The sequence below is a fragment of the Dipodomys merriami genome, unplaced genomic scaffold (assembly GCF_024711535.1).
Source record: "Dipodomys merriami isolate MVZ:Mamm:240054 unplaced genomic scaffold, mDipMer1.0.p SCAF_1734, whole genome shotgun sequence".
Taxonomy (NCBI): Eukaryota; Metazoa; Chordata; class Mammalia; order Rodentia; family Heteromyidae; genus Dipodomys; species Dipodomys merriami.
This window is the reverse complement of record NW_027203087.1, coordinates 13,034-37,430: the sequence shown is the minus strand read 5'-3', so window position 1 is coordinate 37,430 and position 24,397 is coordinate 13,034. Positions and strand designations below refer to the sequence as shown.

Genomic DNA, 24,397 nt, shown 5'->3' with positions numbered 1-24,397 from the left:
CAAGTTTACATTCCCACCAACAATGAAGTAAGGTTCCTTTCTGTCCACATCCCCTCCAGCATCTGTTGTTGTTAGAGTTCTTGATTTTTGCTGTTCTAACTGGAGTGAGGTGATATCTCAATGTTGTTTTGATTTGCATTTCTTTTATGGCTAGGGATGTTGAACATTTCTTCATGTGTCTATTGGCCATCCTTGTTTCTTCTTCAGAGAAGCTTCTCTTTAAGTCTTTCGCCCACTTATTTATTGGGCAGTTGTTTCTTTGAGGATTTGTTGTTGGGTGGTTTAATTTTTTGAGTTCCAAGTATATTTTAGATATGAGACCCTTGTCCGTTGTATGGCTAGTAAAGATCTTCTCCCAAACGGTGGGCTTTCTATTGATCTTGCTAGCTATGTCATTTGCCCTGCAGAAGCTCTGCAACCGTATACAATCCCATTTGTCCAATCTTTCTTTGATTTGTTGTGCTTCCGGGTCTCTATTCAGAAAATTTCGGCCTGAGCCAAGGAGACCTAAGGTTTCTCCTATTCCATCCTGTAATGTTTTCAGAGTGTCTGCTTTGAGTTCAAGGTCTTTGATCCATTTGGAGTTGATTCTGGTGCAGGGTGATATATAAGGATCTAGCTTTAGTTTTCTACATGTAGTTAACCAATTTTGCCAGCACCATTTACTGAAGAGGCTGTCTTTCTTCCATTCTATTGTTTTAGCTTCCTTATCGAAGATTAGATGGCTATAGGTCTGTAGGTTCATTTCTGGGTTTTCAATTCTATTCCATTGGTCCTGAGGTCTGTTCTTATGCCAATACCAAGCTGTTTTGATTACTATGGCTTTATAGTAGAGTTTGAAATTTGGTATTGATATTCCTCCAGCAGTGTTCTTTCCGTTGAGGAGCGTTTTTGCTATTCGGGGTCTTTTATTGTTCCATATGAATTTTTGGATTGCCTCCTCTATTTCCTTGAAGAATGAGGGTGTAATTTTGATAGGTATCGCATTGAATTTGTAGATAGCCTTGGGAAGTATTGCCATTTTCACGATGTTAATCTTGCCAATCCAGGAGCATGGGAGGTTTTGCCATTTTTTAAGTTCTGTGTTGATTTCCTTTTTCAAGATTTTAAAGTTTTCATCATAGAGGTCCTTCACTTCTTTGGTTAAGTTAATTCCTAGGTATTTTATTTTTTGTGGGGCTATTACAAATGGAGTTGCTTTCCTAATTTCAGCCACACTTTTCTCATTGTTGGCATATAGAAAAGCCATTGATTTTGGGGGGTTAATTTTATAACCTGCTACTTTGCCAAAGTTTTGAATCAGCTTGAGTAATTTGGGAGTGGAGTCTATGGGATTCTTTAAATACAAGATCATGTCATATGCAAAGAGGGAGAGTTTTATTTCTTCTTTCCCTATTTGGATCCCCTTTATGTCTGCATCTTGTCTTATTGCTGTAGCTAGGCATTCTAATACTAGATTGAAGAGAAGTGGAGAGAGTGGGCATCCTTGTCTTGTTCCTGAGTTAAGAGGAAATGGCTTTAGTTTTTCACCATTGAGTATAATGCTGGCTGTAGGTTTGTCATATACAGCCTTTATTGTATTGAGGAATGTTCCATGGATTCCTAATTTTTCCAGAACCTTCATCATAAAGGGGTGTTGGATCTTGTCAAATGCTTTTTCTGCATCTATTGAGATAACCATGTGGTTCTTATTCTTGCTCCTGTTGATGTGATGAATAATATTAATTGATTTGCATATATTGAACCAGCTTTGCATCCCTGAAATGAATCCTGTTTGATCATGGTGTATGATTTTTTGGATGAATTGTTGAAGTCGATTGGCCAAAATTTTGTTGAGAAGTTTTGCATCAATGTTCATCAAAGAAATGGATCTATAGTTCTCTTTCTTTGATGAGTCCCTGCCTGGTTTTGGGATGAGGGTTATGATGGCTTCATAGAATGTGTTCGGTAGTGAGCTTTCTCTTTCAATTTCATTGAAGAGTTGGAGGAGTATTGGTGTGAGCTCTGCTTTGAAGGCCTTGTAAAATTCCGCTGTAAAACCATCTGGTCCTGGACTTTTCTTAGCTGGGAGGTCTCTTATTGCTGTTTCTATTTCAATGCTTGATATGGGCCTGTTAAGCTGGTTTAACTCATCTTGGTTTAGTTTTGGCATGTCAATATTTGCTAGGAAAAGGTCCATTTCTGTCAAGTTCTCAAACTTATTAGCATAAAGTTGTGAGAAGTATTCCCTTATAATGTTCTGAATCTTGGTTGTTTCCGTGGTGATGTTTCCATTCTCATCTCTGAGTTTATTAATTTGGGTGTGTTCTCTCCTTTTTCTGATAAGGTTTGCTAAGGGTCTATCAATTTTGTTATGTTTTTCGAAGAACCAACTCTTTGTTTTGTTGATTCTTTCTATAGTTTTTTTGGATTCTAATTCATTTAATTCTGATTTAATTTTGATTATTTCTTTCCGTCTACTGGATTGGGGTTTATCTTGCTGCTCTTTTTCAAGGAGGTTTAGATGTGTCATTAAATTGTTAGTTTCCGATCTCTCCAATTTGTTGATGTAGGAGCTCAGAGCTATAAACTTGCCTCTGAGTACTGCCTTTGCTGTGTCCCAGAGGAGCTGGTAATTTGTGTGTTCATTTTTGTTGAATAGCATGAACATTTGAATTTCCTTTCTAATCTCTTCCATGACCCACTCATGATTCAGCTGTGTGTTGATCAGCCTCCATGTGATACCGGACTTTCTTTGGTGGCTTTTGGTGTTGAGTTCTAATTTTATTCCCTTGTGGTCAGAGAGAATGCAAGGTATAACTTCAATGTTTCTGAATTTAGACAAGTTTGCTTTGTGGCCTAAAATGTGATCTATTTTAGAAAACGTTCCATGTGCTGCTGAGAAGAACGTGTATTCTGATGCTGCTGGGTGAAATGTTCGGTAAATGTCTGTTAAGTCTAGTTGATCTATGCAGCTGTTTAGATCTGCGGTTTCTCTGTTGAGTTTTTGCCGAGTTGATCTATCTAGTGGGGAGAGTGGTGTGTTAAAATCCCCAACAATTAATGTCTTTGGATCTATATTGGATTTGAGGGAAAGTAGTGTTTCTTTGATAAATTTGGGTGCTCCATTGTTTGGCGAATAGATATTTAGAATTGTAATATCCTCCTGAAGGAGAGATCCTTTAATTAGTATGTAGCGACCTTCTTTATCTCTTCTCACGAATTTTAATTTGAAGTCTATTTTATCTGATATTAGGATTGCAACTCCCGCCTGTTTATGAGGGCCGTTTGCTTGGTAGATTTTGTTCCAGCCTTTAACCTTGAAAATGTGTTTGTTTTTACGGGCAAGATGTGACTCCTGCAGGCAGCAGATAGAAGGGTCTTGTTTTTTAATCCAACTAGACAGTCTATGTCGCTTAATTGGAGAGTTCAATCCGTTAACGTGAAGAGATAGGACTGAGAGGTATTTGGGAGTTCCTGCCATGTTATCCACCTTCTTGGGGGCTGTGAAATCTGGGTTCTTCCTAAGGTTCTTGGATTCTCAGTTTGGGTGCAGTTTCTTGGCCTTTGTTGCGTTCTTGTTGGTTTTCTATGTGTAGGACATCTTTAAGAATCTTTTGCAGGGCTGGTTTGGTGGAGATGTATTGTTTCAATTTTTCTTTGCTATGGAAGGTTTTTATTTGGCCTTCAGTTATGAAGGAGAGTTTAGCTGGGTACAGTATTCTTGGTTGATAGTTGTTTGTTTTTAGGGCATGGCATACGTCATTCCAGGCTCTTCTTGCTTTGATTGTCTCTGCTGAGAAATCTGAGGTAATTCTAATTCGTTTCCCTTTATAGGTGATTAACCTTTTCTCCTTGACAGCTTTAAGGATCTTTTCCTTGGTCTGGGTTGATCCTGTGTGGATTATAATGTGACGGTGGGATGTCCTATTCTGGTCTGGTCTATTTGGGGTTCTAAAAGCTTCTTGTATCTGAATAGGCCTCTCTTTTTGTATGTTTGGGAAGTTCTCTGCTAGGATCCTGTTAAACAAATTTCCTAGACCATTAACTTCTGTTTCTAGGTGCTCCTCTACACCCATTATCCTTAGATTGGGCCTCCTGATGGTGTCTTCCAGGTGTTGGATAGACCTATCATATTTCTTGGACTTGTCTTGGATGGTTGTATGTTCTTTCTCTATAATATCTAGGCTGTCTTCAATCCCTGAGATTCGATCTTGTGCATGGTCTAACCTGTTGTCAAGACTCTCTACTTTGTTTTTTATCTCTTTTCCTTCTAATTGGTCAGCTTTGATGGCTTCAAGTTCTTTGTTGAAGCTCTGTTTTAGGTCTTGTATGAATTTCTTTACTTCCTTAATTTGGTGTTCAGTGTTTGTTCTCAAATCACTTAGTTGATTGGTTATGGTTTCTTTGGACTCCCATTCCTTCTGTTGGGTTCCATTCAGCATTCCCTTTGTGGTCTCCCTGACTTCCTTCAGCTCTTTGTTAATGGATTCCATGAATGTCTTTAGTGATCTTTGTGTATTCTCTACCTGGTCTCTTAATTCGTGAATTACTCTTTGATTAGTTTCCTCCCTTCTGTGGGATTCCTGCAGTTCTCTTTGAGTGTTCTCTGCCTGCTCACGCCATTCCTCCCTTTCTCTTTGAGTATTCTCAAGTTGTTCACGCAAATCCTGTATCAGTTTTTGAGAAGCTTCCTCACGCTTATGATATTCCTGTATAATCTTCTGGGATGCCTCCTCTCTCTCCCTATCACGCTCATACAGAGTCCTTTGTACATTGTCAAACTTCTCATTTATCATGTTTGCTCTTAGTGTTTGTAGAGCTATTTGGGAACTCTCCTCTGGATTATTCTTTATCTGTTCTAATCCCTGATTATCAAGGTTGGGAATTGAGATACCCGAATTTGCCATTTTTCTTGTGTTTTTCCGGCTTACTCGGCCCATTTGAGATAAAGATTGCACCAGTTTTGTGCTAGAACACTATCTTAAGGCAACCATCAACCAAAGTTTGCATTTGTACAGTCAATAGTCTACAGATACAATCTAGTTCAACAGATACATCTATTCAACATCAAACGACTATATGTTAAAGGACTTCGAACCGCAGAAAAGAATTTGGAAAACCAGAAATTATTAGGATTAGGGAGAGATGTGGGTAAAAAATAGGAATAGATTGGTGTGGGGAGGCACAGGGAGAGTTAACTATGTCCTAATCACAGTGCAGGAAATGAGTTGGGTAGGATGCAAGTAGAGAGAGAGAGAAAAAGAAGAGACGGAAAGGGGAATAAAGAGAGACTAGAAAAAGAATAGAAATGTAAAAATTAATGTTATTATAGAGGTTAAAAGACCGTCTATTTAGAGAGGAATGTGAATATGTTCAGAGAAGGGGAGGGACATAGAGGAGTTGTGAAAAGCTTTAAGGATGGGAACGGGAGAAGAATATATCAGAAGTTCAGTAGAGCTAGATAAAAAACAAAAAGATAATTAAGAAAGAAAGAAAAAGAGAAAGAAGACAAGAAAAGAAAGGAAAACTCTTATTCACGTATTCCTAAAATAAAAATTATAAGATGAGAAAAAAAAAAAGGTTACTGGAAAACAATTATTTTTTCAGAAGAGGCAAAGATTAAAGATTAATAAAAGTTTTAGAAGGGAAAAAAATTTATATATATATATATATATATATATGGTAACAAAAAACAAAAAACAAGCAAAAAAAAAAAGAAAAGAAGAAGAAGAAGAAAAAAAGAAAAAAGAAAGAAAAAGAAAAAAAAAAGAAAAAGAAAAAGAAAAAAAAGTCTTTTGATTTTTTTTTTTGGGGGGGGAGGAGTGGGAAGAATCCTGTATCTCCCTTTTGTCTGCAACCAGTCTCTTGTTGGAGTCTCTGGTCAGCTTGAGGTCCTGTGGCTTGATTGGTTTCTTAAGTCGGTTGGTTGGAAGAGGCAGAAAAATGCTCTGCTTTACCCAAGATTTTGAGATCCCCCTCCCAGGTTAGTTTTCTGGGAGGGTGGTCTGCTTTGAGAGTCACAAAAGAGGGGGATGTGGTGATGAGGCTAGGTTCTGGGTAGAGTTGAGGCCTTTCAATATACAGTAGCTTTTCCCTGGGGCTATTTTGTGATAAAGCTCACAGCGCCCAGCCTGGAGCCATTCTCAGGGTTTCTGTTTTTCAATTGATTGTCGAGGCTGCTAGAGGGAGGGGCAGCCTCTGGCTCTGGTTACCCAGTGAAGCAAGGCACTCCGATGGCTGGAGCCTGAGCTGGGTGACTTTTCCCTGGATGGAGCTGAGTCTGGCAGGTCACTTCGCCGTTAAGTTCTTGTGACCTGCTAAATGACTCATTTTATTCCAAGGCCTGAGGTGGAGCTAGCAGCTCCTCCGAACTTTGTCGGTATCCAAGATGCAGATCACCGGTGCTGGGGGGGGAGGGGTGGCCTTCCCTCCTCTGCTCCCTGAGGAGTGAGGATGTCGGGCTTGTACTCACGCCGAGTCTTGGATCCTGGGTCGTCTCTGGTCTGCAAACAGCAGGATGAAGATGTTCGCTCCTTGTCGGTTCTTGTTGGTGTTGAGTAGAATCTGCTCGTCCGCTGCGTCTGGCTCCTTCGTCCCCGACTCTCTGTGTCTCAGGTATGTCTCCGCGGCGGTGGTCGCCGCCGCCGCGGCGCCGCCGCCGGAGCGGCAGCTGCTGCGTTTCCTTGGTGCCGCGGCCCCGCCGCCGGAGCGGCAGCTGCTGCGTTTCCTTGGTTTCCCCTCTCTTGTCTAACTCTCTGTCCTGTGATGACACACTTGGTGTGATTCTCTGGCTTAGGACTGTTCACTGGAACTCTAAAACTCCTTTCTATGCGAGAGCTTGTTCAGATTCCAGCTTCTCCTCCGCCATCTTCCCTTAACATCTCTCTTTAAATCTTTAGCCCACTTATTTATTGGACAGTTGTTTCTTTGAAGATTTTTTGTTGGGGGACAATCCCCCTTTTTAAAATCTTTTACTTGAAAAAATCTGTGAAATGTTGGTAGAATTTGCAACATTCTAATATAGGCTGATAATAGTTTTGATTATAAACAAAATGGGGTGATTATAATTTTGTACTATATTGTAATATGCTGTATATAATATGGTTATGTCAGTGTGTTTTACAAAGCCAAAATTAAGGTATTAACAGAAGTAGTGAAGTAGTATAATGAACCACATCTCTCAGCTAACATGAAGACTTAACTATCTTTTAGGACTTAACTCTTGGTTAACCTTCCTCTCTACCCTATCACTTCCCTTCACCTGGCTTCTGCCATGTAACAAATTACCCAAATCCTAGCAGTTTAAAACAACTATTTGCTCATAATTTTATGAATCAGAAATTCAAGACAGGTATTATTTAATACTTTAGTGAGTTTCTAGACAATGGCTATCAGATATTTTCTGGGCTACATCATCTGAAAGCTTTGTCAGCATAGATGTACATAATGGAGCGTTTGAGGTTCTGGATCACTAATGCTGGCTGATACACACTGTGATGACTGAAAGCCCTATGTGTAATCATCTAAAGACTTATTTACTCACTGTGTAGTATCTGTGCTGAACTAGACAGAGATCATTCTTTTATCTAAACTATTACCATAGGGGCCCTCCAGCTGAGGTGGGGAACAACTAATGCCTTTTGTTTGCTGTTCATTTTAGTACAAGGTCTCAATTATTTCTAGTTTCTCAGCTTTTTGTGCACCTGGGACTATAGGAACACCCCTACCATGTTAGGCTCAATCCAGTTTTTTGGTGTGTGTGTGTGTGTGTGTTTATGTGTTTGTGTGTGTGTGTGTGTGTGTGTGTGTGTGTGTGTGTGTGTGTGTGTGTGTGTGTGTGTGTGTGTGTGTGTGGGTATGTTGGTCTTAGAGATTAATCTCAGACCTTGGGCACTGTCCCTCAACTATTTTGGTCAGGACTAGTGCTCTACCACTTGAATCACAGCTCTACATCCAGCCATTTGGTGGTTAATTGGAGATCAGGTTCTTACAGACTGGGCTGGTTTAGAATGTTGATCCTTAGATTTCAGTCTCCTAAGTAGCTAAGATTACAAGTTTGAGCTACTGGTGCCTGGTTCCCTTTGGCATGTTTGTGTGGGGCATTAGTGGAAGGGGGTGTAGAGTGGGGTGAGGCAGGGGAGTAGGAGGGCAAGGATGGTAAGGGGAAACAAAGGAGGAGGCAACAATGCTTGATAAGAAACATACTCATTACCTTTACCTTGCTCATGTAATTGTAACCCCTCTGTACAGTATTTTCACAAAAAAAAACTTATTAATAGCCGGGTGCTGGTGGCTCAGACCTGTAATCCTAGCTACTCAGGAGGCTGAGATCTGAGGATCGCGGTTCAAAGCCAGCCCGGGCAAGAGGGACCGTGAGACTCCTATCTCCAATAAACCACCAGAAAACCAGAAGTGGCTCTGTAGCTCAAGTGGTAGAGTGCTCGCCTTGAGCTGAAGAGCTGAGGGACAGCGCCCAGGCCCAGAGTTCAAGCCCCACGACTGACAAAAAAAAATTAATAAAAGAATTCTTTTTAATCATTCTATAATATGATCTTATGTTCATTGTAGCCAATCCCCATTTGCACATAGGCAAATAGACAGCTGTCTATTGGTTCCTCCATAAGTACAGCATTTATACAGGGTTGTACTTCATGGCTGTAAGCACATTCCACTGATGAGAAACCAGTCTTCACCTTATTTCTTTTTTTTTTAATTTAATTTAATTTTATTTGTGAACATACTATACAGAGGGGTTACAATTACATGGGCAGGATAATGCGCACATTTCTTACCAAGCATTGCAGCCTCCTCCTTTGTTTACCCTTCACATCCCTTCCCAGCCTCCCCCTCCCCCCATTCCCAATTCTTCCCCTCCCCTCCCCCCACCCCTGCACCGACATTGTAAAGCTCATTTTCGACATGACAATTTGTACTTCTCATTGTTGCAACAGGTCCACCTGTATCCTTAAACGACTTGTTTTTCCCCATCTCCTTCACAAGTTATACTGACATCAAATATAGTGAAAGCAGGGGTTATACTGTGGGGGAGGGACATACAAAGCAACAAGGAAATAATATTATAAATGCGTTAGAAACACATGCATGAAAGAAAAAAAACATTAAAATACATATCTAAGGGTTCATTTTCCTAACATCACTTTATCTGATCTTTTCTGCTTGACTCATATATATATTATATATTGCAAATAAGGGAAACCATGGGACTTCACATTATTTCTTAACACACTTTTCCTCTGACCTATTTTGTCCTCTCTCCTTAAAGGAAACTGGCAGTCCTTTTTCTGGCAAAAGTCGTGCCCTTGCTCCTGACTCATGGCTTCTCTATCGACTGGGGAATAGGCAAAACTGAGTTCACCTTAGAGAAGCCTGGATAGTGAAGCACAACAAGGAAAGGATTTCTTACTTATGTTTTGTGTTGGATTTTGTGTAGCTGTCCTCCAGCTATGCAAGTATCATGAGAAAAGGTATTTCTTTTTTTGTTACTGAAGTTTTATTATGTTTTGAATATAATTGCTGTAAAAGATGCAGGAGGCATGGTCCTTCCTCCTTCAAATACTGCCTGCTCAGCCTCCACACATTCCCTGGCTGTAGAGTTGTTCAGTGTTGAGGATAACTGAAAAAGATATTTCTGATCTGAAGGTATTACATTGGACTACTGACGTTTCTTTTTTATTTGTTGTTGGTTGTGGGGCCTGAACTCTGGGCCTGGGTGTTGTCCTTCAGCTCTTCAGCTTGAGTGGCTTGAGCCACAGCACCACTTCCAGCTTTTTTCTGCTTATGTGGTGCTGATGAGATGAAACCAGGGACTCATGCATGCAAGGCAAACACTCTACCACTGAGTCAACTTCCCAGACCTATTCAAGGTACTTGATAACACTACTGGAAAACTATAGAAGGTATCTGTGAACATTCTATTCCTTTGTGAATCACCTAACCCATTAGGTTTTCTGTAATTAGTCATAGCATTCTTCAGAGCAAGAAGGAAGATGTGATACTTAACTGTGCCTACCCATAAGAGGTTGCTATTGGGAAGTTTCTTGGGTCTCCTGTTTGGTCTTCTGGGAACACTTTTTCACCAACTTGTTCTTAGACTGTGGATCTGAATAGGTGAGTACCTTCTTTTCCTTCCTTGCTGTGTAACAATGTCAGTCATGTGGGTTGTGTGATATTTTTTTGTGCCTCTTATTTCTTTCTTTCTTTAGTACCATTATTGGGGCTTGAACTAAGGATTGGAAAAGTGTCCCTGAGGTTGTTGTGTGTGTGTGTGTGTGTGTGTGTGTGTGTGTGTGTGTGTGTGTGTGTGTGTGTGTGTGTGTGTGTGTGTGTGATGTCTAGTTCTCTACCACATGAGGCTTTGAGTAGCTAGGACCATAGGCATGAGCTACCAGCATAGTGTCTCTTTTCCATACAAAACTTTACAGCTCACAAGACTAGAAATAACCTTTGTCTTGGTCATCATTGTTTCTTTAGCCCTTAGCAGAGGCTATGTATATAAAACTGCCTAAAATAATTTGTTAATTGAATTGTGAATGAATAGCTCTCATTTAGTGGTAGCTTATTTGTTTTATTATTTTAACACTGGAATATTTTTCACTATATCAATACTCAGTATAGAATAGTTAAAGAGTGTGTCAGGATATGAGTATAGCAAAGGAACTTCCAAGTTGAATAATTCTAAAGTAATCTGGATTTGAGGTGATTACACAAAGAATAATACAGTATCCCTAATGGTATAGAAGGGCCAGAAAACAGCAAAACAAAAATTTCATGCCTTCTACAATATGCACCAGTCATGTTTTAAGAACTTCTGATGAAGAATAACCAATGTTTGATTTAAAGGCAATTGATTGATTTTTTATTAATAAGTTTTGTTTTTACTGTGAAAATACCATACCAGAGGGGTTACAATTACATGAGCATGGTAATGAGTACATTTCTTATCAAGCATTTACCTCAAGATAAGGACTTAAATTGTTTTTCTTTCTTGCTATTGTTTCTAACATATTTATAAGATGATTGATTTCTAGTTTAGTCTGCCAGTTATAATTTTTTAAAAGCTCCAGAAGCCATTTCAGTTATATATTAATTTCCTTCAAGAATTTTCTACTTTACCTCATTGTTTTTCATATCCAGCTTGGCTTTATAATTAAACTTTATTTTGGGGCCTATTGGCTTTATGCCTAATAAACTTGAAGCACTTTTTATATATCTATGTGAACTTCAACATAGATTTCCTTTTTTCCCCCTCACAGAACTCTGGTGCCTAGACAAATCATGCTAAACAACTTGAAATACATTTTTATCATCTAATCTTTTCTTTTTACTGTGAAAATACTGTACAGAGGGGATACAATTACATGGGCAAGACAATGAGTACATTTCTTATCAAGTATTGTAGCCTCCTCCTTTGTTTCCCCTTCCCATCCCTTCCCATCCTCCCCCCATCCCCCACCCAATGCTCCCTGCTACCCCCCTGCACCAAAGTTGTAAAGTTCCTTTTCGACATAATTACTTGTACATCTCACTGTTGCAATGGGTCCACCTGTATCCCTATTTAAATGATTTGTTTTTATCCTTTCCCTCCACAAATTATACCGACATCAAATACAGTGAAAGCAGGGGTTATACTATGGGGGAGGGGGACATACAAAGCAACAAAGAAATAATCTTATAAATGTGTTAGAAACAATCGCATGAAAGAAAAAAAACATTTGAATACATATCTTAGGGTTCATTTCCCTAACATCACCTTAATCGACCTTTTCTGCGTGACTCAGACATATACTAGGTATTGCAAATAAGGGATACCATGGGACCTATGTTTCTTTGGGCCTGGCTTACTTCACATAATATAATTTTTTTCCAAGTTTTTCCATTTCCTAACAAATGGGGCAATGTTGTTCTTTCTGCTGGAGGCATAGAATTCCATTGTGTATATATACCACATTTTCTTGATCCATTCATCTACTGTGGTGCATCTGGGTTGGTTCCATATCTTAGCTATAGTAAATAATGCTGCAATAAACATAGTTGTGCTGGTAGCTTTAGTGTGGTCTTGTTTGTAAACATTTGGTTAAATGCCCAAAAGTGAGATTGCTGGGTCATAGGGGAGCTCTATGTGGAGTCTTTTGAGGAACCTCCATACTACTTGCCAAAGTGGTTGAACAAGTTTACAATCCCACCAACAATGCAGTAACGTAATCTTTTCAACATCATAACAATCCTGGTGATTTTTCCAAGTTCTTAGACAGTAACCTACAATTTGACTCTTATTGGCTTTCAATCTATTAGTTTGATTTGTGGATTATAGAGTCATACTTGATATATGTTAAAATCTCAGTTTGTAGAGCTTTCTGTCCAACTAAAATGACTAGAGTTATTTAAGAATCATTCTAGAAAACCAAGTACAGGGATTATGTAATGGAACAACATCCTAAAACATTTTTAACAATGGAAATATGATTTAACTGCATCAAAAATTATTTAACATTATAGAAAAAAACAGAAGTAAGCAAAAGAGTAACTCCTAAATCAGTTATTCTTATTTTAAAGGGGATTAAATTGAGGTTGGAAGCTTGGATTAGTTGGTAGAGCCAATGAGCGAAAGCAGAATATACTGATTTAGAGTTCCAGTCTTGGACATAAAATTAAAAGAAATCAAAGGGATTTGACAACTTAGACAAATTCACCATATAAACAATGAAAAATCACTAGATTTTTTTTAGTGTATCAATTTAGAACCAATTTATAAAGACTGGGTATTGTGTGACAAATTTGTTTGATTTGCTTAACATAGAACAACAATGGATTTTTAACTTTCAATAGATATGTTTTTCTATGCGTTCAACATGATGTATATATTTAAAAGGGCTGTTTACCAGGTCTTTTTACAAAGACTGTCAGGATGAAGTGAGTGTAGTCATTCAAGAAACAAAAGCAAACATGGCCCATTTTCCAATGGTTTTAGAAAAAAAATACAAAGCTCATAACAAAGTTATGCACAACTCCTACATTGGAGAAGAATCAAGATAATTCATAAATATTTATGCTCTACATAATTCAGACTGAAATATTTAATACTACCCAGAAATATTTGTAGTTTAAATTAAAAGTCTGATTTCCCTTTTTCTTTTACTTTGCTCTAAGAATGAACTGAGTAATAAATACATGGAAGTTTTTGGAAAAAAATAGATATAAGTATGTATTTTTATGGGTCTGACTTTTCCATATGCAGTGCAAGAATCCTAAGACCCACCAGCTTAGGAGAAATGGGATCTGTAAGGATCCCATCCAGACAAGTCAGTTGATCTTCTTTCTCCTCTATAGAAGGTTCTGTATACGAACTTCTGAGAGAGTACATAGACTGAGAAGATCTTTCGTTACAAAATATAAGGCAATGTAGTCAGAAAAAACAACTTTTTCCTTCTATTTCATTCCTTTATCATTTCTACCCCAGATGGCTCCCTCATCTATTTATGAACTTGCTACTGAGATAATAAATAAGAATACAAAAGTGGAGCATGTGTTTATTTGAATTTCTTTTCTGTATTTTTAAAAATATTTTTGCTCTCTGAAAGCTTATCTGGATTAGATGTATATAATGGTGCAGTTTTATTACTGGTCATGCATTTTAGGTGCTACATGCTGTGATAATTCAGGCCAAATCTTCACAGATCGAAAGGCTTCATTACTCTCATGTGTGGTCCCTGGACTGGAACAATTAAAGACAAGGACTGGTACCTGTACTGCCTCCATGAAGCCTCTTTACCCTGCCAGTTGGGGAGCTACTAATGCTTTTTTGTTTGCTGTTTGTCTGGCTTATGTTATATTTGGCTAGGCTTATGTTCCTGGGCTCAAGTAATTCTTTCTGCCTCTAATTTTTTAATAGCCTAGATTACAGACATACCCTACCATGCCATACCCCATGCAATTATGATGCATCCCATCTTGGGGTCAATGTGGCAAACCCCATTCTGATACTTGGCCCCAAGAGAGACTACTTACTGGTTCTATATATGCATATAGCTTTTCTGTACACATTACAAAAAAGATATGATGTATGATAGCATTTGTAACATTTCTTGTCATGTTTTGGAGTTCCTGCAGTGCAGCATGTATCAGTGGCTTGTCCCATGATGCTGCTGAGCTTGTGCCACTGATGAGAAGCCACACTCTTCTAAGTCTTACTAAAATACATTTTTCACCCTAAAGTGAATGGGCAATTTCTTTTTGGCAAAATTCCTGCTGATTCTCCGGTTTCATGGCTCTTCCACCCACTTGTCCAAAACTGAACCTACTCTAGAGAGGCTAGACCTTTGAAAACTATGGGGAGAAGCTTCCTTGCTAACAGCAAGTGCAGATAAATGTCTTCTAGCTTACTGAATATTGTCTTATCTCATTATGTCTATAGACCTCCAGCTGCTCCAGGACAGTATAAAAAAGACATCCCTCACCTGAGGTTATAACATGGGATACTCAGGGTTCTTGATCACTACTAGGAAACAAGGCTCTCTGAGACCAATCCATTCCTTTGTGACTCACCTAACTCCTCAGAGATAAAGGGTTTAGACCAAAAGCATCTTTAGAGGAAACAGGAAAGTGCTGATATTCAACTCTACCTATCTAAAGGAAGTTGTTATTCACAGGCTTCCTGGGTTCCTGTAAACTTTCCTTGTCTGTTGGGAAAACTTTTTGTATCAGCTTGCCCTTCAATTGTGGACTTGAATAGGTGAGTACAATTGCTTTGCACCTTGTGGAATTAATGCTATTCTTTACTTGTTTTGTGTGGTAATTGTCTAATGACCCTTTTCTGTAGAAGACTTACAGTTTATAAGACTAGATATAATGTTTTTGCTCAACACTATATCTCTAGCTCTCAGCTCGGCCCAATAGTTCATTCTTGCAATCCTAGCCACTCTGGAGTCTGAGATCCGAGAATTACAATTTAAAGCCAGACTGAGCAGGAAAGCCTGTGAGACCCTTATATCTAATTAACTTATGTAAAAGTCAGAAGTGGCTCAAGTAGTAGAGCTTTAGCTTTAAGCAAAATAGCTCAGGGACAGCACCCAGGCCTGGAATTCAAGCTCCAGTACAGCAGATATACCCATGTCCCCCAACCCACAAAACTGTTCAAAATATATTTGTTAAATGATTAATGAATGAATAGCATTGTATGAGTGATAATTGTTTTCTGTTCTTTATTTTGAAAGTGGCATATCATAACTTATATTGATATTCAGTAAAATAATTGAATAATCATTCAGAATAAGAGTAGCAAAATAACTTCCATGATTAGTGATTTCTGAATGTAGCTGTAGGTTGAGGTGATAACACATCTCAAAATGTCCAAAATGGAATTAGGTGAACCAGATGAAGGGAAAGCAAGGCAGCCATTTCTGTCTGTCCTGTCTACCAGTCATTAAAAAAAAAAAAAAAACTTCAAAAGCAAGGCAGCCATTTCTGTCTGTCCTGTCTACCAGTCATTAAAAAAAAACTTCATGAAAAATAATAACCAATTATCATATACCTTTGATGCCTTATTTTTTTATACAGATTGTTTTGAGGTTTGGAGAACTGGGAAGGCATATATTTGACTTAACAGAAAGAAGAAAAGGAAATCTAAGATCACACATCTCTGATTATTCATCTGTAAGATGTACTATTGAATTACATTGTACTGAGAAATCATTCAGGTGAGCAAGAAAACTAGCTAAGTTAGTTCTTAATACTTATGTCTGGGAAGAAAGATGAGACAGATGAGGGAACCATATATGGCCTAAAATTGGTCTCACCTCAGGGGATACATGATACCCCACAGAGAAGATTAGAAAAAAGATAAGAGCAATAGTACCAGAAGATTATGGTTAACAGATCCTAATAAGGTAAGTGAAGTAGTACATAAAGCACCAAGAGAATAGATTTCTAAGATATTGTTTAAAAGCCTGTCCAAATTCTTGAGGACAGAAGAATGGGCAAATTTATAAAGTATTTTGAAGGCATAGTGCTGTAAATTAATATAAAAGTAGGCAATATAAACAGAGTTCTGAATGATTTGCTTGAAATTTGGATCTCTGAAACCTTGGATCTCAAAATCCTTGGGGGTAGGATACACAATTATACCTAGAAAAAGACAATAGATTTCCAAGGAAAATCCTCAAGGAATGGCCAAGAAAAGCCTCAATACTAATAATGTTATTATAATATGATTATATTATATTGTAATATTAATATTAAGTTCTGATATTAATAAAAAATTCTTCTTAAGAGAAAAATGTAAATATAAGCCACGGATTACTGAGGATCTCAACTAACCACCCAATGAGTTTTCATCATTGTGGGAATTCATGGCAGTTAGACGGGAAATAAAACACCCTTGGCTCTGACAACCAAAAAATTTGGAGGTACCATAAAATGACCATGTAATGAGGAACCCTAAGAAATTAGCCATACTTGCAATGATATATGGTCAGACAAATGCATATGTAGCTATACTTGAAGACAGTAAAAAAAACTTTACAAGTAAGTACACAAGAGAGATTAAAAAACTTTACTAATAAGTACATCAGAAATCTCAGTCATTAATGTACACCAGAAGTATGTCATTAATACATTAGCTGCTTGCTATATGATGCATGATACATCACAGATCTTTAAATATTTATTGTAACTATTTTGACAGCACAAGATAACATTCTGGACAAAGTTAATTCCATTTCAGAGCCCCATACTCTTCACAGTTACCTCTTCAACTCAAGAGAGAAAACACATCAAACTAAAACCTAGGTAAGTTAAACCTATAGATACGTAGACATGAAGTTAATTGCAGGAAAAATAGAGATAATTTTGAAAGAAATTATCCTCAGGGTAACCAACATACAAACATTTAACATGATGGAAACAGGAACAATTGCTTTTTCCAATCCTGGGTATGGCTCAGCACTTTTGTTCCTTATGAGAAATCTATGAATCCTCCTGCTTATAGTGTCAGCAGAAATAACAGAATAAGGTCATGCTTTTCTACCAGTTTCACAGTGAATAATATGATGCTTTACTTCTGCTTTCTCTTCCTTTTTATCCTTCTGCACACCCATTACACCCTTTCTGCCTACATCTTCCTCCTCCACCTTCTCTTGGGCTACTGAGGATCAAACTCAGGACCTCTCACTTGTGCTAGGCAAATGTTCTACTATCCAGATGTTCTTTTGAAATCATGCATTTGACTTATTCTTATAACTGCTGATAACAAAAAATCAACTCTAGAAGAAAGACAATAAACTTCAAATCTCATGATGAAGTAGCCAATTGAAGAAATTAGCATTTAAAGGAAAGCTTTACTTTTCAGATAAATATTCTATTTGTATAAGAACATAAGTTCTTTTAAGAGTCAGACTTCTTTTGATGATCATCAAAATTAGAGATGTAAGATAAACATTGCTAAAACTTACTAGTAATAAGTTTTTATTATTGTGAAAATACCATACAGAGGGGTTACAATTACATGAGCAAGGTAATGAGTACAATTCTTTTTTTTGGGTGGGTGGTCCGGTCATGGGGCCTGAACTCTGGGCCTGGCACTGTCCCTCAGCTCTTCAGCTCACAGCTAGTGCTCTACCACTTGAGCCACAGCACCACTTCCGGCTTTATTCTTTTTGTTTATGTGGTGCTGAGTAATCAAACCCAGGGCCTCATGCATGCAAGGCAAGCTCTCTACCACTAAGCCACCTTCTCAGCCCATGAGTACAATTCTTATTAAGCATTGTTGCCTCCACCTTACCATCCCTGCCCTCCCATCCCGTGCTCTCGCACCCCCGCCAAAGTTGTAAGATTCATTTTTCGACATAATGTCTTGTACATAATGTCATTGTAAGAAATTCTAAATCCATAACCACCTTAATCTTTTCCCCCAAACTGAGTCAAATTTTATTGGCTCTACCAGGTAATTATTTAACTGTATTTTCCCATTATGTATTTTAAATTTGAAGGATGTGAATAAGTTGCAAATGAAAAAAAATGTGCTACTTTCCTATTTTTTATATTGTATCAATTTACTTCTTAATTCTAAACATTGTAGATCTGAGCTTTCAGAGACTGAGCAGCCATAATAACTAGGATAGAACTAAATGTAGAAGGGTTGACCAAGTCAATAGGATACTTCGATGTATTTTGATAGGCTTCAGTTTTTTAATGTGTTGATTCTTTTACTTATAATATTTTCTTAGCCCTTCCCTTATTCGTTCTTGTTTACTTCCTTTGTTTCTTGTTCCCTCTTTAACTCTGCCAAGTTATACTGCTCTATTTTTGATTCTTGATTCCAAAGATCTGGTTTTACTCCATGCCTCAAAATTTTAAGTTGTACAGAATCAATTGCGCAATATTTACTAAAATCTGTTCCATGTATTAGAAGAAGACAGTGGCTGAAAAACACCATTATCTCCTAATGAAACAATACTCTTGTTACAGTCTTTAGACCAATGAGGCTTCTCTTGTATTTCTGAAGACTTGCAGTAAAATAAAAGGGAGATTTCTATTTCACTGGTTTTCAGTGCCCTTGCCATGGTATTTTATTTTTTTTTTTTTTATTTTTGTGAACATACTGTACAGAGGGGTTACAATTACATGCGCAGGATAATTCGTGCATTTCTTATCAAGCATTGCAGCCTCCTCCTTTGTTTACACTTCACATCCCTTCCCAGCCTCCTCCCCACCCTCCAACCCAATCCTCCCACCTCCCACCCCCACACCAACGTTGTAAAGCTCATTTTCGACATGACAACTTGTACTTCTCATTGTTGCAACAGGTCCACCTGTATCCTTAAACGACTTGTTTTTCTCCATCTCCTCCACAAGTTATACTGACATCAAATATAGTGAAAGCAGGGGTTATCCTGTGGGGGAGGGACATACAAAGCAACAAAGAAATAATCTTACAAATGCATTAGAAACAAATGCATGAAAGAAAAAAAACATTAAAATACATATCTAAGGGTTCATTTTCCTAACATCACATTATCTGACCTTTTCCGCTTGACTCATATATATACTAGATATTGCAAATAAGGGAAACCATGGGACCTATGTTTCTTTGTACCTGGCTTGCTTCACTTAATATAATTTTCCCAAGTTTTTCCATTTCCTAACAAATGGGGCAATGTCATTCTTTCTGATGGAGGCATAGAATTCCATTGTTTATATATACCACATTTTCTTGATCTTTTCATCTACTGAGAGACATCTGGGTTGGTTCCATATCTGAGCTATGGTAAATAATGCTGCAATAAACATAGTTGTGCTGGTAGCTTTAGTGTGGTCTTGTTTGTAAACATTTGGGTAAATGCCCAAAAGTGGGATTGCTGGATCATAGGGGAGCTCTATGTGAAGTCTTTTGAGGAACCTCCATACTGCTTTCCAAAGTGGTTGAACAAGTTTACATTCCCACCAACAATGAAGTAAGGATCCCTTCTGTCCACATCCCTTCTAGCATCTGTTGTTGTTAGAGTTCTTGATTTTTGCCATTCTAACTGGAGTGAGGTGGTATCTCAATGTTGTTTGATGTGCATTTCTTTTATGGCTAGGGATGTTGAGCATTTCTTCATGTGTCTATTGGCCATCCTTCTTTCTTCTTCAGAGAAGTTTCTCTTTAAGTCTTTAGCCCACTTATTTATTGGACAGTTGTTTCTTTGAGGATTTGTTGTGGGGGTTTAATTTGTTGAGTTCCAAGTATATTTTAGATATGAGACCCTTGTCTGTTGTATGGCTAGTGAAGACCTTCTCCCAATCGGTGGGCTTTCTATTGATCTTGCTAGCTATGTCCTTTGCCATGCAGAAGCTCTGCAACTTCATGCAATCCCATTTGTCCAAACTTTCTTTGATTTGTTGTGTTTCCAGGTCTCTATTCAGAAAATTTTGGCCTGCTTTCTTCAAGGAAATAGAAGAGGCAATCCAAAAATTCATATGGAACAATAAAAGACCCCGAATAGCAAAAACGCTCCTCAACGGAAAGAACACTGCTGGAGGAATATCAATACTAAATTTCAAACTCTACTATAAAGACATAGTAATCAAAACAGCTTGGTATTGGCATAAGAACAGACCTCAGGACCAATAAAATAGAATTGAAAACCCAGAAATGAACCTACAGACCTATAGCCATCTAATCTTTGAAAAGGGAGCTAAAAAAATAGAATGGAAGAAAGACAGCCTCTTCAGTAAATGTTGCTGGCAAAATTGGTTAACTACTTGTAGAAAACTAAAGCAAGATCCTTATATATCACCCTACACCAGAATCAATTCCAAATGGATCAAAGACCTCGAAGTCAAAGCAGACACTCCGAAAACATTACAGGATGGAATAGGAGAAACCCTAGGTCTCCTTGGCTCATGCCGAAATTTTCTGAATTGCCATGGTATTTTCATGCACTGAAAAACTGCAGAGAACCCATGTCCAGAATTCCTTCCCAGCCAACTCTTGGAAACTTTCACCTTAAAACCAGTGTTCAGATGCCTCAAATATCTATCTTTAAGTCCCCTTTTTCAAAGGATAGTCAATTGAAAGTTGCTATATTATCATCATTTAAAGTATTTTTTCTCTGGAAATACTAGGATTTGAAATCAAGTCTTTGACATGGTAGTCAATTACTCTCTCTTTTTTTTTTTGGTCCGGTTGTGCGGCCTGAACTCTGGGCCTGGGAGCTGTTCCTCAGCTCTTCAGCTCAAGGCTAGCGCTTTACCACTTGAGCCACAGTGCCACTTCCGGATTTTTTTCTTTTTGCTTATGTGGTGCTGAGGAATCGAACCCAGGGCCTCAGGCATGCAAGGCAAGCGCTTTACCACTGAGCCACCTTCCCAGCCCCCTCAATTACTCTCTTATGAGCACAGAAGTGCTTGTGAGTTTTGAGATAAAAATCTCTGGTTTTGGCATGAGCCAGCATAGGCTGTAATCCTCTTGTTCTTTGTGTGTGTGTGTGTGTGTGTGTGTGTGTGTGTGTGTGTGTGTGTGTGTGTGTGTATGTGTGTGTGTGTGTGTGTGTGTGTGTGTGTTTGTGTCTACGTGCCCTAGCTGAGATGATAGGTGTACACCTCTACACTCTTTCTGGTTGAGAATAGGGTCTTGTAAAGTTTTGTCTCATATTGACCTTGAACAATGATCTTCCTCAGTCTAATGAGTAGGGATTGCAGATGTGAATCACCATGCCTACCTTTTCTTTTCTTTTTAAAAATGCCTTGATGATTGTACTGTTTTATTATTCCCATTGGAAACATTATGTGACAAATTCTATTCAGTTACTGATTCATCTTACTCATTTAGGTTTTGAAATTTCAATATCATTTCCTATAACAATAGATGGCAACATTTTGCATTAAGATTACAGACATTCTGTTTTTTTTCTTGTGTTTTGCAGCATGAACTGCCCTTACTCAACCCTATGCTAACAAAGTAGGCAGCAGAACTCAAAATGCAAGCAAGCAAAAGAATACTGAGTGAAATCCACTTTGAGTGAAATGCATCAGTATAGCATTTTTGAATGAGAAAATAGCAAGCAAGTTTAAATGAACTAATTTGTAGAGATTACCTTTGTCTCACTGCATTTGCATTCTTTTCATATTGTCATTCTGCACCATAGTTTGAGGAACTGTAACAATTTAGAAAATGAGTCAAGTTAGATTAAAAATGCACTAAATGATACCAGGAGGAAATCAACTGTTGTGTTGGGAATGTTTTGATATCTTCCTCTTACATTTCTATTTCCCTAAGAAAGGAAGACAAACTTCAGATCTATCATTGGATTCTTTCCAAACTATAACCATAACTTTTGCTTATATATCTTCAGAATTGTATTCTTGGAAGATGTATGGTGAATCTGAATTTGACAGTGTTAATCTCCACCTCTCAAGATACAGGCTTCAGTATAGTAGTACTTGTTTATTGTTTATGTCTAGGTTAATCAAAGCCTTTTTTCTCTATTTTACCTCTCTTATTCCCAAATATCTATTGATACTTGATATATTTATATAGACATATTGTTATCAAATATTTAAAACATGCATAAGACATTGTTGAGCTATTTTTGGGAATTTGAGCTAATATACATACTATTGTGAGGATAATAATATATCAATAACCTATTGATACTTCTACTCCACTTCCCAATTTTCCCAAGCACTAGTCATATTTATACATGAACATATTTCATGATTTTTGAGATCCAAACACAGTATTGTATTGTCCTGCTGTCATGCAGTAAGTACATAGAAAATGTTAATGGAATAAATTTATTTGGTACATGTTTTGTATAAGGCTCTGCTTTGAGAGCTGGACGCTTTCTTTTGGAAATAAAGTGAGGCTGGGCACTGGTGGCTCACACCTGTAATCCTAGTTACTCAGGAGGCTGAGATCTGAGGATCACGGTTCAAAGCCAACCCAGGCAGGAAAGGCCATAAGACTCTTATCTCCAATAAACCACTCAGAAAACTGGAAGTGGCACTGTGCATCAAGTGTTAAGAGTGCTAACCTTGAACTGAAGAGCTGAGGGACAGCATCCAAGCCCCATGACCAACAACAACAACAAAAAGAATGGAAATAAAGTAAGACTAAGAAGGTGATTGGGTCCTGGCTTCAATGAGCGTATTTAAAAAACATGATGACCATTTACACTTTTAGTTGTCACGAGAGAGGAGGGGGGAGAAGTGTAAGAATTCTAGCCTCAAATTTAAAAAGGAGATATGTAAATTTAAAAAGTAGAGGGCTTGACTGTGTGGTGAAAGATGGAGTGACCTGTTTGAGAAGATTGTGCTCAGTTCCTGTAAAAGTAAAATGCTAGTTATGGATGTTTATTTTCCTTTTATGTTGAGGCAGGAGACAAGAACTTAGAATAGGAATATATAAATGCTTGTGGAGGCTTTTAATATTGAATAATTAGCAGCAAATATATTTCTGCTCATATATCTACCTATCTAGCTATTTATCATCTATCTACATAAATATATACGTAGACTAACATTGTATGTCTGAATGTCATGATAAAAAGTATTGTATTATTCAATCACCTACTAGCTAGTTTATATGTTTCTTCACTTTTTAAGTTATGAATTAGCATGGTAAACATCATCTTAGCTTATCAATTGCCTCTCTTTTATTGTTTTGTTACAGCCAGTGGGTTAAAGGGTACTAGTACTTTTAGTGCTTTTTGTATATATTTTCAAAAGGTCTTTTTGACAATTTATATTACTCTGAGTATAATATATGATGTTATTTGACTGAAACAAGTTTTGTTTTGCCTTTTGTGCCTGTATTGTGTATTGCCACAGCCCCTCTTCTGGTTTTTTATTATTTATTTACATATAAGGCTCAAGGATCTTCTTGCTTGGATTGTCTTTGAACTAAGTGCCTCAGATATCAAGCTGAGTAGCTCGGATTAGAGGTGTGAGTCACTACTACCAGCCTAGGAAGATTTCTTTTTAGTGAGTTTTGAGACATTTGTGTGTGTGTGTGTGTGTGTGTGTGTGTGTGTGTGTGTGTGTGTGTGTGTGTGTGTGTGTGTGTGTGTGTGTGTGTGTCTGTTGGTACAGGGCTTGAACAATGGGGTCTGGGCACTATTTTTGAACTCTTTTTGCTTGGGGCTAGTGCTCTACCACTTGAGCCAGAACTTTTATTTCTGACATTTTGGTGATTAATTAGAGGTGAAAATCTCATGGATTTTCCTGCCCAGATTGGCTTCAATACTCAAATCCTCCTAAGAAGCTAGAGTTACAGTTGTAGCCACTGGCACCCAGCTAAATTTTTTTTGTTTTTTATATTTTGATTATCTTCAAGTAGTTGTACAAAGGGTTTATCTGTCAATGTACCAGTTTATAAGTACAAAGTATCTTACTCAATATCAATCCTATCATCATTCTACCACCTCCCTCTCACCAACCCAAGCCATTTCTTCAACTTTCCTCATTTCATAGGATATGCATTGAATATTATCACTGCATACTGCCATTACTACCCACTCTTCATTCATTTACACTCCTCCCCTTTACTTTCCCCTGTTATATTTCAATTTCCAGCTTCATTTTGTTGAGCTACCACTCTGCATCTGAAAGCTTAAAAATATTTTTACAACATATATTACCTATCAAATATGTTGCAGATTATTTTTTTTCAAATATGTTATTCTAGTTTTTGTTAGTGATATATACCAACATACTATTTTATGCCAAAATTAGTCCATCTTTTTTTCTTGTTTCTGATATTTACATTTTGCTTTAAAGTTCCTCCCTGACTCCACAGTTAGAAAACATAATCTCTGTTTCCTCCATATACATTCATAATTTCATTTAAATAACATCAATTTATTTATATTTAAGCTCTAAAATGCTGATGTAATGGCACTACCTTCCCTATTATTTTCAT

General features: G+C 37.7%; 1 long non-coding RNA gene across 15 annotated transcripts in view; it reads left to right on the top strand.

The window, feature by feature from the left end:
* LOC138829525 (uncharacterized) overlaps positions 1–24,397 on the top strand; it is a 43,532-nt gene that overhangs the window by 6,575 nt on the left and 12,560 nt on the right. For 4 of the 15 annotated variants that reach the window (XR_011372659.1, XR_011372653.1, XR_011372650.1 and 1 more), the window contains 7 exons: positions 9,266–9,467; positions 9,727–9,866; positions 9,961–10,110; positions 14,649–14,731; positions 15,556–15,695; positions 16,682–16,785; positions 19,888–22,584. This is a non-coding gene — a long non-coding RNA (uncharacterized lncRNA). Of the gene's footprint in view, positions 1–6,495; positions 6,598–9,265; positions 9,468–9,726; positions 9,867–9,960; positions 10,111–14,648; positions 14,732–15,555; positions 15,696–16,681; positions 16,786–19,887; positions 22,585–24,397 lie in introns of all 15 variants that reach the window. The other 11 variants (XR_011372652.1, XR_011372661.1, XR_011372662.1 and 8 more) reach the window with 9 other exon arrangements.